Source organism: Myotis daubentonii, chromosome 1 (assembly GCF_963259705.1).
Source record: "Myotis daubentonii chromosome 1, mMyoDau2.1, whole genome shotgun sequence".
NCBI lineage: Eukaryota > Metazoa > Chordata > Mammalia > Chiroptera > Vespertilionidae > Myotis > Myotis daubentonii.
In genome coordinates, this window is record NC_081840.1 from 169,733,648 (window position 1) to 169,748,455 (window position 14,808).

The following is a 14,808-nucleotide window of genomic DNA, read 5'->3' on the forward strand; positions in this document are numbered from 1 at the left end:
TCTGTGCTTGTGTGACTTTTTTCTTCCCCACCTCAGGGAAGTTTTCTGATATTTCTTCGAATAGGTTTTCTAATCCTTATTCCTCTTTCTGTTGTTCTGGCACCCCTATTATTCATATGTTGTTTTGTTTCACGTTGTCCCAAAGCTCCCTTAGGCTCTCCTCCAGTCTTTTAATTTTTTTCTCCAATTGCAGTTCAGCTTGTGTGTGTTTTGCTTTCTTGTCTTCTAATTCACTAATTTGGTCCTCCGCTTCTCCTAGTCTACTGTTGAAACTTTCAATGGTGCTTTTTATTGCAGCTATATTGCTCTTCATTTCTTCTTGGGTCTTACATAAGTTATTGATTTTTTTCATCTGTTTCTTCTTGCTTCTTGCATAAGTTGTTGATTTTTTCCTCCATTTGGTTTATGCAGTCTAGGACCCTTAATCTGAATTCTTTTTCTGTCATGTTGCATGCCTCTGTATCACTTAGCTGCTTTTCTGGCGAGTTCTCCTTTTCTTTCCTTTGGGGGTTTCTTTGTCTACCCATGTTTGGTCTCACTGACATGTCTAGATGTTGAGTCATTCAGTGGCTGCTCCCTGGGGAGCTGTGGTTGCTCCTTAGGTGGTTGTGGTCGCAGCTGCTCCTTAGTTTGCAAGAGCTCCTTTGGTGGTTGCTATTCACAGCTGTGGTGGCTCTTCTGGCTGGTGGGGGAAGGCTTCATGTACAGCTGCTGTTCCTCAGGCAGAGGGTGTGGTGATCAGGAGGCTGCTGTTGTTTGGATCTGCTGAGTTGATTTAAAGGCACAAAATACAACACAACAAGGCACAACGTACCAGGCACTGAATGCAAATGTATTCACGATATAAATAACCCCAAATAAAGGTGACCACCTGAGCTAAGATAATTAGGGGATAAGGAAGAAAGAAGAGAAAAAGATAAAAGAGAAAAAAGAAAAAAAAAGGAGTGCAAAAATGAAATTGGGAAAAAGGAGGAAAAAAAGTAAGAGTGAAAAGAGAGAATAAAGTAGAAGAGGGGAAGAGACTATTTATATGAGGAGAAAACTCCAATAGAACCACCACTAATCACAACAAATACCAGCAACAGATCCCTGGAGATGAATGCAAACTACAAACAACCAATAATATCAAGCGAGGCAAGGGAAAACAGAAGCACAAAAATAACCAGGGGTGGGGGACCAGCAGAAAAAGAAAAAGAAAAAGCAGAACAACCTCACAAACAATCCTAAAAAAAACCATACCAATATACTCAACAAGCAAACAACAACAAAACAATAGAAAGAGAAAAGAAAAAAAAACTTTGGATAATGAAGAACGATAAGGGAGAGTTGTATAAGGATTTAGAGCAGGGGATTGGAAATAGGATATATAAGTAGGGTGAAATTTTGACAGCGGGTAAAAAGAAGTAGGGAAAATCTAAAGCAGGAATAGGGTAAGAGAAACAGGACAACAAAAGGGGAAATGTGAGGAAGAGGGTTTTAGCATAGAGGTAAAATTGAGGTAGAGAAAAATGATGCTAAAGGCATGATGAAAATAGAATGGAGAACACTATTCCCAAAATAAAATAAAGAGAAAATAAAATGACACTTTAAAAAAAAATGGTAAAATGGTAGCAGTAATAATACTGGTTAAAAATAAAAATGTAATAATTAAAAGGGTAAAATTAGGTGATGGAAAAAGAAAAAAAATTGGTTTCTTAGTTAAAAGGTGAAAAAAGAATTAAAAAAAAAAATTGCAGTAGTGAAGGTCCTTCCATTCTTCTACTCTTCAGTCTGGCATGCCTTAGTCCTGCCAGGTATTCAGGAGAATGTTGAATTTCCCTGCGATATACTGTTCTTCCATGTTGTAAACCACAGTCCTGCTTTTAAAGCTGGCCGTATTTGTTTCCCAGACTGCCTTAATTTGTATTTAACTAAGGGTCAGTTTGTGGCTCAGCCTCTGGTGGCAGTGTTTCTGGGTTGACCTCCGAGGCTCTACGACCTCTCTATCCAATAGTTAGGGTTTATTTTCTCTATTACACTTAAAACTGGTTTGGGGAAGTCCCCTGTCCAGAGCTGGTTCTTTAACCCTTACCCCGCTTGTGTTGTTGCTGGGACTCCATTGTTAATATCTTGACCATGCCCTTTACCTCGTGTAGTGGTCGGCAAACTGCGGGCTCACAAGCCACATGTAGCTCTTTGGCCCTTTGAGTGTGGCTCTTCCACAAAATACCCCATGCGTGCGTGCACATACAGTGCGATTGAAACTTCGTGGCCTATGTGCAGAAGTCGGTATTTTGTGGAAGAGCCACACTCAAGGGTCCAAAGAGCCGCATGTGGCTTGCAAGCCTTAGTTTGCTAACCACTGACCTAGTGGAATCTGACTATAAAATAAAGACTTGGCTTGTGGGTACTGTCGCTGTCTCTCCATCAGAGAAGCAGCGTCCCATCGAGACCCAGCTTTTATTCTCTTGTCTGTCTTTTCTAAATCCTTCACCGCACCTCCCCCCTCCCCCCCCTCCCCCCGCCTCAGGTTCACTCTTGGCTATGCTAGTGCAGCACATGTGGTGCTCAACATGGGGCTGAGTATGCCAGGGCCATGCCGGCTCGCCACAAATTTCAATTCCTCTTTTGGCAAAATCTATTTTATCCCTACTTCTTCATTTTCCACATGCATGGTCCTCAAAATACTAGACATGCTAAAGGCATCTGACTACCTACTGTCTTTTCACTTTTAAAACAGGCATTCAAATACTTTTCTGTAATTTGAATTTGTAGCACTGTTGTAATGAAATCCTTTTCAATTTTAAGCTTGCATACTTATATTCAATGGAGAGAAAGGCAACTAATATAATTTAACTTAATTTAAAATTTGTGGTGCTTTGAAAGAATATGTCTTGTATATATGTATGGTAAATGAACATCCTCATTGATTCAGCATGGATCTCCTAATCTGAGAGATAAGATCACTTAGCCTGTCCAGTAAAGAGATCAGTGCACTATACCAGTGAACAATACGTGACACTAAATGCCTCAGGTCAGCCCTCATAGATCAGAAGCCTAGGGATCCATATGTTAAAAACATACACAGTAAAAGATATTACATGAAGGACTGGGCTATTGTCATGAAGCAGGTCAGAGAAATTCTGTAATGGTAGGACATTAAGGCTGCATTGCCATGGGCAATTAAACCAATGTTTGGTAACCCAACACCATAAAGTAAAGACATAAGAACTTACAGGGAATGAGTCCAATTTGGGGTACTCAAAGAAGTATCCAAACCCTTCTATTTTTGTGAAAGAACCTAGAAGAAGCCTAATTTCCAAATGACTACTTTTTAAAATGCCTGTATATATCTCAAGTATATGTTTAAGAGGTTCAAACTTGCATTCAAGCACTTAACGTGTAGAGAAGCTGCAGTAAAATCTCATAAATTATAAACAAGTGATATTTTATCAAAATGCAAGTTTTTATTTAGATAATAGAAATTTTAGGTAATACAAAATATAAATAAGTGTCTTCAGAAACCACATTGGTTAGTTGTATGCTAAAATACACTATGCAAAGATAATTTACACTTGAGAAGAGTGTTCAGTGTAGATGTTGGTTAAATTTTATGACATATGAGAAAATTTGATTTTTCTATAACAGCGACAACATTTACTAAAAAAAAAAAAAAAGATGGCCTATGGAAATTTAAAATGTTTATTTTTTCACCCAAACAAGCAATTGAAATTTGAATTCACAAAAATGTGAGTTTTTACTTTAATAAATATATTATGAGGTATATTTCTTTAATCAAAGTGGTATAATCTTAAGTCTAATGAGAGTGGTTTTCCCCAAATTGAAGATATATTCCCTACAAATGTGAAGATAACTTGCTGTTCTATTTACTAGTAACTATGCCACAAAGCTAAATGTTATCAGACTATGAAAATTATTCAGAAGAAAATCATCTTTGTCAATGTGAGATTTCACTGCTGAAATATTTAAGAACCCAAATCACCAGGCGTGTTTTATAAACCAAACTACAGATGTTCTCTGTGTCATAACCTGCAGCAACTTTTAGGCATTCCATACGGCTAGCAGAACTATTAACAAGCACATGCAAAAATTGTGGGATGAAGCAAAACTGAATAATTCAGATAATTGATTTATGCCTGATAAGTGTCACTCAAGGAATTTTATGACATTATTTAAATTAAAAAAAAATGGTATGGTAGGTTTTAATTCCAGCTATAAAAATCATTGAGTGATTGCAATTTTGAAATTAGGTTGGGAAACATAAACACCCACAGTCCTCCAGAGATAATATTTTTAGATTTTAAGTGGTGAATAAGCTCTAATTGTCATAGTTATGCAGGTAGATACTTGTTAATATAAATAGAAAATATTAAGCTAACAACTCTTCATAATGTTATATCATAAACAATTCTCCATGTAAGCAGATAATTGTGCCAGTTTATTGAATACAATCTGGTAAATAAGAAACCTGAATAGACTGCTATATATATAATCACAAGTCCTGGTACATTGGGAAAAGAGCATAGGACTGAGAAAGCAGAGGAACCGAGGGCTTGGATCTGCTCAGTTACTTGGAATCAAACCTTAAGACAATTATTTTGCTTCTTTAGGCCTAAATTTATTTATCATGAAAGTTTTGGGAAATGTGCTACAAGATTTTTAAAATTACATCCAGTTCTATCTACACTAATAAAAGAGAAAAATGGTAATTGGCGTACGACGATACCCTTTTCATTGGCTAATCAGGGCTATATGCAAATTAACTGCCAACTATGATTGGCAGTTAACTGCCAACTAAGATTGGCAGTTAACTGCCAACAAGATGGCAGTTAATTTGCATATGTAGGCACAATGCAGGGAGGCGAAAGGGAAAGCAGGAAGAAGCCCCCTGCCACTGACAGTGATCGGAAACCCAGGGGGGAGCTAAGAGCCGGGGGCAGGGCAAAGGCGGCCCTGGGGCCATGATCGGAGAATCAGGTGCCTTTGCCGCCCTGGCCAGTGATAGCAGGAAGTAGGGGTGGAGCCAGCGATGGGAGCTGGGCACGGTTGAAGCTGGCAGCCCCAGGAGCTAGGGGTCCCTTGCCTGGGCCTAAAGTGGAGCCCATGATCGCGGGGCCGCTGCAGCTGCGGGTCCCCGCTGCCCGAGCCGGACGCCTCAGCCAGAGGCGTTAGGCCTGGGCAGGGGTGGAGCCTGCAACCGCAGGGAGCTGAGGGTCCCATGCCCAGGCCTGACACCTCTGCCAGAGGCCTCAGGCCTGGTCAAGGGGCCGATCCGGTGATTGGTGATCGGAGGGTGATGAGGGTCAACTCCTCTGGCCAAGGCATCAGGCCTGGGCGGGGGGCGGAGCCGGGAATTGGGGGGATATGATGGTCCCCTTGCCCAGGGCTGAAGCCTGGGTCAGAGGCGTCAGGCTTGGACGGGGGGTGGAGCCAGCGATCAGAGGGAGATGGGGGTCCCCTGCCCAGGCATGATTCCTGGGCCAGAGGCCTCAGGCCTGGGCAGGGGCCAGAGCCAGTGATTGGGGGGAGATGGGGGTCCCCTGTCCAAGCCTGACACCTCTGGCGGAGGCGTCAGGCCTGGGCAAGGGGCCGATCAGGTGATCAGAGGGTGATGGGGGTCTACGCCTCTGGCTGAGGCATCAGGCCTGGGCAAGGGGCAGAGCCAGCAATCGGAGGGGTCTGGGGGCCCCCTGCCCAGGCCTGACGCCTCGGCTAGAGGCATCAGGCCTGGGCGGGGGGCAGAACCAGTGATGGGGGGAAATGAGGGTCCCCTGCCCAGGCCTGACACCTCTGTCAGAGGCGTCAGGCCTGGGCAAGGGGCCGATCCTGCGATTGGAGGGTGATGGGGGTCAACGCCTGAGGGCTCCCAGTATGTGAGAGGGGGCAGGCTGGGCTGAGGGACACTCCCCCCCCCCCACACACACCCAGTGCACGAATTTCGTGCACCGGGCCCCTAGTAGTTAGATAATTCTGCTTACCTCCTATTTTATATTTGTATCTCATTAAGAGAGAGAGTGAGTATAAGAGAAAGACGCATTAAATGAAGAGGCTTTTGTAAAGAAACATACTCTGGATGCACCTAACTATGCTGGCTCGGACAGATTTCTCTTCCCCACCCCCAAACCCCTCCCCCAAACCCCAACCTCCATGCAGAACAGTCATGAATGATCTTTGAGGAAAAGTAGAAAACATACCTGTACTGGGCAATTGGTCTATTCATCCCCACACCCCTACCCAGGGAGAGAAGGTAGCTGGCTGTCAGATACGGACACTTGTCCAAGATCCAGGGGACCAGGATGCCTTTCTTGCCCTCAGGTCCCCTGAGTCAACCAGAACCCTTTCTATGAAGTCTTCCCCATATTTAAACCAGGGCTCAGAAAGGCTTTTGTTACTTGCAGATAAAAACATTTGGCCAAAGACTTCTAATAGCAAAGTGGATGAACAATCTGAATAGCTCTTTTGTAATGGAGAAAATAAACTTAAGAAAATATATACTACCTCATTTAAAAAATAAAGAAGTACAATGGCAACACTATGAATGCCTTCTTTTGCCCATTAGACTGGCAAAGATTAAAATGTTACACCCAGATTTTGCAAGAGAGAGGAAAGTAGGTCTGTTGTTGGGTGTGTAAATTGCTACAAACAATTTGAAGGGAAATTAGACAACACATATCAAAACATATATTGTGTATATCATTTGAACTAACACCTCACTGCTGGAAATTTATAATAAGGTAATAATTGTACATATTAAAGAAGATTTATGCTAAAGGATGTTGATTGTAGCATTTAATGAAACAGTAAATATTTTGGAATAACATTAGAGAGAAGATAATTTGTTATTACTTTAAATAATGTGATTTATTTATATATTTTTATTGTCCATCTCATTCCACTAGCATGTAGCCTTCATAAGGCAAAGGCTTTGTCATTAGGGTATTTTTCCATACCTGAAACAGGGGCTTAATAAATGTAGTTGAGTGAATGAATAAATTGAAAATGGCAGTGGAAGGATATTCATGATTTTCTGTTGAAAGAAGAAAAAGAACAAAAGAAATGCCCAGCCAATAATTAAGAAAAATGAGGATAAAGATGAAATGAACAAATTAATAATAGAAAAATAGTTAATGGAATCTCAACATTTCTATGGGAGTTTATTTTTGGACTTTAACAACCAAATTTTAAAATGTATCTGAAAAAATAATTGGGTGGTGGTAACTATGAAATTTTTGGAAAAGATAATTACTTGGAGTGTTTGTGGGTGTAGGAGGTAAGGAGGAAGAGCTTATCTTATAAGGTAAATGACATATTACTGAGTTAAAGTAATTTATGTGTTATAATGGCACTAGAATAAACTGATAGGTCAATGGAACAGAATAGAGCGCCCACCAATTTCTATAGCATTGAGAATCACTGGGGGGGGGTGGATGTTATACCCAGGCTAATGCAATAAATTGAGCTGAGATGATTGGTTAATGATTTGAAAAGTACCTTATTAAAATTTCCTATTATGTCATAATTGCAATATACATTTCAGATCAATTAAATGTTAACCATAAAAATATACCAAAAATATCCCATGAAAACTAGAGTGAATTATATACCTATATAATCCTGGTTTCAACAAGGCTTTCTTAAGCCTAAAGGAAAAGAAGATTTTATAAAGGGAAAAAAATGATAAATTTTACTGCAATAATTTAAAACTAAAATGAAATGGCTAAGTAAAAAAAGAAAAACTATTTGTACTAAGTAATAGAGTTACTAGAAATCTAATATGTAAATGAGCAAAAACACCAATGTAACTCATAAAAAATAAATAAAAATGGCTAATGAATATGTGAAAAAGTATTTGAAGAGGTATTCAACAGCAATCCAAGGTACACAGATTAAACCTTTTTAGTTGTTTATAAATTATTTTTAAAAAATAACCAGCATTAGCAAGAAAGGATAAGACGTACTCTCTCACACTGCTTATGGAAATGTGAATTGGCAGAAACTTTCTGGGGAAAAAACTTGAAGATCTTCAAATATGCCACATGTTACATTTACTTTTAGTATTATTTATTTTAGCACAGTTCTTTAAAAGTATTATCCAAACATATCACCATTGTTAAAAGAAAAGGGTACAGAAAAGGCAGAAATTCTTTTATACTACTTTACTACTATTTTCAATAATCCTTACTATGTTTTCTTATAGGTCTCTTTTAATGGAAAAATATATTATTTGGCTTTGAATGATTTTTAAAAATAGGATATTTACACAAGTCAAATTTGACCATCTGGTTCTGTGATAACAAGCCACCAACAAAATCTCAGTGGCTTCATATGTAAATGTCCATTTTTTACTCTGCAAGGCCATTCTACCAAGCAGTGAGGGCAGGATCGAGACCTGCATGCTGTGACTTTGTCATCTGGAACACAAATTTTCCAGGTTTCTGCTGCAAGAGAAGAAAGTGAGAGAGGGTCATGTACTGGCTTAGAATGCTTTAGGTCAGAAATGGCTCATTGGCTAAAACAAGTCCCATAATGTGCATATTCAATGTCTGCGTAATGTGGTGAAACACAAACATTTGGTAAATCAGTATTTGTAGTAATTATTTCTGCTATAATATTGCATGTATTGTTTTATTCACTTAAAATGTATTAGCAGACAGTAGAGATGAGCTCAGACAAGAACTGACTAGATTTCAAGTAGAGCTCAAAGGAAAGAGTGTCCAGTAAATAAGGTCATATTGGTTTGAGGACACAAATGTTTCTGTTTACTAAAATAAGAGATAACCTTGCAATGATTACTACAGTCATTTCACTATGAATATATATATGAACTCATTGTACACCTTAGATATATATACACTGCTTTTTAGAAATAAAAGTTTTAAAAATTAATATAAAAAAGGGGAGATAAGCCTGAAATAGGCTTTCAGCAAAAATAGTCTATAAGACAATTTGATTGTACTTAAATGCCACTGAACTGTACACATACTTAAAAATGGTTCATGTGGTACATTTTATGCCATATTATGGATATTTTACCATAATAAATATGCCTATGATAATTACCAGTTAAACAGAGTGCATCAGACTTGAAGTGAAGATTAGATTAAGGCTATTGCCTTCCCACCCAAACCTGCTATGTCAGAGGCTCACAGTAACCACCACTGTTGAGAGAGAGGGAGCAGCATTGGGATGAAAGAGTAAGGAAATACAGTGGGCTTGAGAACTGTGTCTATCAAAGAACATAGGTGATGGTCAATAGTACATGAAACTGATGGGAAGCAAATAAATCAATGTGTTTGAAGGAATTGTATTATCAAAGATAGCTTGCTTCTAGACTAAAATAATTCCATTTCAATAAAACAACCTTGAAATTCACCGCTCCCCCCCCCAGCTTTATTGAGGTACTAGAGGCCCAGTGCACAAATTTGTGCACCAGTGGGGTCCCTCGGCCTGGCCTGTGGGATTGGGCTAAAACTGGCTCTTCAACATCCCCTGAGGGGTCCCAGATTGCGTGAGGGCACAGGCCAGGTTGAGGGACCCCACCGGTGCACGATCAGGGCCGGGGAGGGACGTGGAAGGTTGGCCAACCAGGGAGAGACTGCAGGAGGGCTCCAGGGCATGTCTGGCCAGTCTCACTCAGTCCTGATCGGCTGGACCCCAGCAGTAAGCTAACCTACAGGTCCAAGCGTCTGTCCCCTGGTGGTCAGTACACGTCATAGCTACTGGTCTATGGGTTGACTGTCTGCCCCCTGGTGGTCAGTGCACGTCATAGCAAGCAGTTGAGCAGCCTTAGCATATCGTTAGCATATTACGCTTTGATTGGTTAAATGGCCGACCAGACGACCAGACACTTAGCATATTAGGATTTTATTATATAGGATAATTGACAAATAAAAGTTGCATATATTTAAGGTATACAACTTGATGTGTTTTTTTTTAATATATTTTATTGATTTTTTACAGAGAGGAAGGGAGAGAGAGAGTTAGAAACATCGATGAGAGAGAAACATCGATCAGCTGCCTCCTGCACATCTCCTACTGGGGATGTGCCCGCAACCCAGGTACATGCCCTTGACCGGAATCGAACCTGGGACCTTTCAGTCCGCAGGCCGACGCTCTATCCACTGAGCCAAACCGGTTTCGGCCAACTTGATGTTTTGATGTAGGGATACATTTTAAACTAATCAGCACAATCAGGTAAATTAACATATTTATCACCTCACTTTCTGATCATTTTCTTTTCTTTTATGTGATGGGAATACATAAGGTTTACCATCTTAGTTGCCATATCTATTCTTTCAGTTTGGAGTAGTTCCCCAGTTGTTCCTTGATTTTCATGACTATGACATTTTCAAAGATTCAGGCCAAGTAGCTTATAGAATAGCTTCATCTGTGTCTGATGTTTCCTGTTATTAGATTCAGGCAATGCATCTTCTGTAGGAATATCACAAAAGAAATGCTGTGGTCTTCTCATTGAATCCTATCAAGTGGTACATATTTTCATTTATTTCATTATTGGTGAGGTTAACTTTGATCACCTGATTAAGGTGGTGCCTATCAGGCTTCTTTGCTGTAAAGTTGCATCTTTACACTCTGTAATTCATAATTATTTTGTTGTGAGTTCCTTTGAGTTAATACCTTGTTTCTCATCCAATTAAAAATATTTTCATTTATGTATTATACTAGAGACCCGATGCACAAAATTCATGCAACTTGCAAGAGTAGGCCTTCCTTCCCCTGGCTGCCTGCACTGGCTTCCCTCTGGCACCCAAGACCCGGGCTTTCCTCTGGCCGCTGGCAGGCACCCAGGACCCAGGCTTCCCTCACAGCCCTGGCTTTGTCCAGAAGGACAGAAGGGTGTCTGGTTTAATTAGCATATTACGCTTTTATTATTATAGATCATTATAGACTCATGGATCTGTTTTATTCAATGAGTTATAATTTATTACTGTTACTTATTTTGTTGTAAATATTGTGCCAGATTTGGCCAGCATCCTGTGCCTTCAAGCTTCCTTCTGTGAAATGTCATCATTTAAAAATAACTGCCTTACTTTTTGGCACAATAAGATGTTCTAGGTCAGTGATGGCGAACCTATGACACGCGTGTCAGAGGTGACATGCGAACTCATTTTTTTGGTTGATTTTTTTTGTTAAATGGCATTTAATTATATAAAATAAATATCAAAAATATAAATCTTTGTTTTACTATGGTTGCAAATATAAAAAAATTTCTATATGTGACATGGCACCAGAGTTAAGTTAGGGTTTTTCAAAATGCTGACACGCCGAGCTCAAAAGGTTCGCCATCACTGATCTAGGTTCACCTTGTATTTTCTTGGCTCCAGCCTTAGAATCAGCCATTCTTCCAAAGAGGTTTGTCTCCTCATAGTGAAGAATGATATTTAAAAAGCAGTATCTGGGCCACAGGTGTATGAATTGCTATTTGAGGGTTGCAGCTCTTGGAATTTCTCAGTGGCCAGAGATAGAGAACACACACACACACACACACACACACACACACACACACACACACGTCATATCTATATATATTTTTATATCAACCTTATAGCTTCAAAGCCATGATTTCATTACCATATTTCTAATTTCAGTCTAACACCACAGGGTTCAATCTAGTTTCTCCCCTTCTACATTTGTAACTCGCATCTCTGACAGTGAGGAACCTGGCTTCCATCAGTTTTAATACGTTTATTTGAACAATCTCCCTGTGTGTAACCAATTTTATGTTGCTGCTGCTTTCACCCACCCCACATGAGTGAACTCCAGTCTGGGCTATTACACTCTACTCTGGGTTATCATGAACCCTCTTCCTTCTCCTCATCCTATCCTCCCACCATCCCCATATCTCCTCGGTTCCAATTCATGGATTCTGGATTGAGTTGTTTAGGAAAGAAGAGAGAGAGAGAGAGAGAGAGAGAGAGAGAGAGAGAGAGAGAGAGAGAGAAGAGAAGAGAAGAGAAGAGAAGAGAAGAGAAGAGAAGAGAAGAGAAGAGAAGAGGAGGGGAGGGGAGGGGAGGGGAGGGGAGGGGAGGAGAGGAGAGGGGAGGGGAGGGGAGGAGAGGTGAGGAGAGGAGGGAAGGGAAGGGAAGGGAAGGGAAGGGAAGGGAAGGGGAGAAGAAGAAATGGAGGGAAAAGGGAGAAGAGTGAAAAGTGGGAGAGAAAAAATAGGAAAGAGAAAGAGTAAAATGAAGAGAAAGCTGAATGTCACAGATTCTTTACAGCCCAATGATTGTTTGACCCATGGACACTGTCGAGAGAGGCCATTTAAAACTATTCCAGGCTGAACACTCTGTTCAGGGCTACCTGAGGTCAGTGGTTCTTAAGTGATATGATTTTGCCGCCAGGGAACATGTGGCAATCCAGCTCAAAATGCCAATTGTGCTAAGGAACTCTAACTTAGGTTATGATATTTTGAACTTCCTTCTTTAATGTGACTTAATTTGTAGTTAAAACCCAACTCAATATAAACAAAAATAAAATAAACCACCACACAGTGAGGGAAATGAATAAAGCTAATTGTTAATTGGCAGTTATAGTATTCCTGATATCAAAACACAGCTAAAGTAACTTTTCACTCTCCTAACTATATTATATTATCTATGAAAATAGTAAAGCCAGCATCATTTTTACAGTTGTTCTACATTCTTATGTATTCCCAGTCCTGGTTTTCATAATGGAGCATCAAATACCAGTTGCTTTCCAGGTTTCACCTTCTCATAAATGCCATCATCAAAAGTGAGGTGAAGGCAGCAATCTGCTTCTAGCAAAGGAGAATCCCCCAAAGAGGTGCATGGCTAGAGAGTCTGAAGCACAGTGTTTGTGGGGGATCATAACCCCATATGACTACAGAGCTGGTGGGAAGAAAGCCAAAGTCTCAGTGGTGTCCCACAGTCTTGCCAAGCATTCACAGCTGTTTAAGAGGCGTTAGATAACACCTAGAGGTCCCCTCAGGTCTACTGTTTTCCTTAGAGCTACTCTGGGATTAGAGAACAGAATTGTGTGAAAGTGTAAAGTCACAAGGTAAGGAAGGTACAACATGTACTTTCTTGCCACCTTAACACAGACTCTATTGACTTCAGAGAACCTCGCCCTATTCTTACAAACCTGGCAAGCATTAAAACACACACACACACACACACACACACACACACACACACACACACACACACCATCAGCCTGGCTCACCTGGTGTGTATTTTTTTCTTTTCTAAGTATATTCAAGTTCAAGTTTTGAGAGGTGGTTCAGACTTGTCCGTCAAAAAAATAGTTGGTTGTGGTCCTCCTATTCAGGGCAGTGTAACTGGTAGAAAAAGTTCACACTCATTTGGGGAATGTATATAAGATGGCCCCTCTGAAGATGTCACTATTTTTCACCATTTGGCTAGAGAAGAAACATAAAATAAATTTATTCTTACCTGGAATAATACTTTACAAAATAAGTGGTTTTATTTAAAAGATTAACATTTGTAAATAGTGTTAAATATCACTGACATGAATTAACTACAGGCAAGACCCATAATAAATTAAAAGAAATGCTCAAAACAAAACAAAACAATGCTCTAACTTTTGAGTACTTACAACCATGTGTAATAATGCTAAACGAAATTCTTCTAAAGAAAGAACATTCCAGAAAATTGTCTGGTGCTGTGAAGTATAATCAGTAGCACTTATCTTAATTTTAAAAGTTGTGTACTAAAGTCATTAAAATAATTTATAGTAATTAAGTAGGTTAACAATGTCCATAGATGTGGTATTTTTACTACTAATTTGTCAACCAAACTCTTTCTTTGGAGATTTGGTGAAGGAAAATTTTAGCTCAGATTAAAGGAATTGATAAAAATTACAAATTATAAGAGTTGTAAATCAGTGAGATGTATTACACTATACAAAAGAGAGGTAAAGGGTGTTGAACTTGGTAAGTCAGCAGTTAGGGATGACTTTCGGGGAAAGAAATGAACCTACAATGGACTGAGGAGGATTCAAGGGAGAGGAGACCTGGGAGGAGAGTAATGATGAACTTGTGAGAATAGAGGAGACTGAAAATGGAGGCCAATGATAGTCATTGTTTTCTCTGGGAGGTAAAGGATAAAAACTGTAAAAGTCTGGAACAGTCACTCACTGTGGAAAGCACAGAAAGAGCTTACTGGAGTAATCAAAGTATTGCTGGTTTAGGCTGAAAACCATAAAAGCACAATAATAGAAAAGAGCCAATGATAGGAAATCTAAAACAAAAATAAAATCGTATTAATACATCTGAGAGCTGGGGTCATTAAGGCAAATGTCTGACACGAATCTTGTTTGATCTGTCGCATTTTCGCAGTCTTCTACATGCCTCTGGTCAGTGGCTTCCTTCCGCTTCAGCATGGCAGCTGAGATGACCCGTTTCAGCCACACAGCTTGTCAGTAGTGGAACTGCAGGCCCTGGTTCTTGTCTCTAAGAACTAGTTTGTTATACATCAAATTCGGCAGCTGCAGCACTTTTTCAATAAGGCAGTTCATTGCTCAAATCCAATTTTTAAGTAATTTGTAACGTTAATTTTTCACTTATAGAAAATTACAAGGAAGAAAGGATGGGAGTAAAAGAAGAAAAATAAAAATATAGAATTAACCAGGCAACATGTTTGTGTTGAACTAAAAAAATCATTCGTCTTAATTGAATCTTGGTCAAAGAGCCATTGTCTTCTTTCCACAGTTTAACTGCCCATTTTTATAGGACCTTGTTGATTCAGGATTCACTAATTGGTAATATTCAGATAGGTCCTGGGGTTAAATATCTTTAAGGTTCAATGAAGA